We start from the raw sequence: 1,287 nt of genomic DNA on the forward strand, positions 1-1,287 counted from the left end.
TGAAACAGAACTCCACTAAGATATGTGAAGTGCTGACAGACTGTTATATAACCTTCAATTTATTTTAATAAAGCTAGAAGGGCAGATGTCATAGCTGTTCCTGGAAATCTTTTTGGGATTTCCCGGATATGTTCCCATTAAATGAAAAAAAAGTACCTACTATATTGTGCAACATATAACTGACTAATTTATATTATGTTACCTCTCATAGCTGACTCAGGTTCAGTTGTTATAAAAGGGATTCAGACTCAGCTAAGCAGCATGTAAGAGTCATATGCAAACAAGCTTCTCGATGCAGGACATCCAACAGCCTCAGGAAGGTCACATAGGTCAAGCTGATTACCTCCTCCAGCTTTGGCAAGCCGAGGGCTCAGCTGGGTTACCCAAGTTCACAACAAGCTACTGACAAGAGGCTACATTGCTTACTCATTACTAGATCAGCAAGAGGCTGTCTGGGTCTTCAGTTAACTCTTCTATGACCTGTTTTTGAAGGGGATTTCCTAGTAAATTTCCTGGCTTACAGAAATTCAGGATATGCTCACAGATTTAATAAGAAGCAACTGTGCAAAGTTTGAATCAGTTTCTTTCCAGAGATGACTTTGCACAGCAAGAACTTGTTTCTTCAAAGTGAATGGAGGTAAAAACATTTTAGAAACACTGAACGGAAAGCAACAAAACAAACTTAAATTTGTTACAACTTGATGTATATATGTAAACATATGTAAACAAATATAATTTCTGGATGAAAGGAAATGTTCCAAAGTACAGTTCTAAGTCTTTATTTATTAAAGACTATTGATATGTGATTTGAAATATTTAATTTCTTATGCCATCCTTTGTCACTTGAAAGTGCATTCTCTCATTTTATCCATGTAAAATAGGACTTAGAAAAAATCAATCACACTATAATAAATATAAGACAAGTAGAAATAGTATAAATTATTAACAGGGGTCACGTAGAAACTCTGAATGACAAAATTTCAAAGAGCTAATTTGTTATTTTTTTCTGATGCACTATAATTCTTTTTTAAAGTTTTTAAAAAAAATTTTCTAAATACATGTAAAGGTTGTTTTCAACATTCACCTTTGCAAAACCTTGTGTTTCAAATTTTTCTCTCTCTCCCTGCCCTTTCCCCTCTCCTAGACAGCAAGCAATCTGATATAGGTTAAAGATATGATACACTATAATTCAAAGAAATAATAAAAATAACTCATGTTAACATAGCACTTTATGATGTAAACTGCTTTCCACACTGCAACCTTGTCAGGCAGAGTGCAAGTATTACT

Source organism: Antechinus flavipes, chromosome 3, assembly GCF_016432865.1.
Source record: "Antechinus flavipes isolate AdamAnt ecotype Samford, QLD, Australia chromosome 3, AdamAnt_v2, whole genome shotgun sequence".
Taxonomy (NCBI): domain Eukaryota; kingdom Metazoa; phylum Chordata; class Mammalia; order Dasyuromorphia; family Dasyuridae; genus Antechinus; species Antechinus flavipes.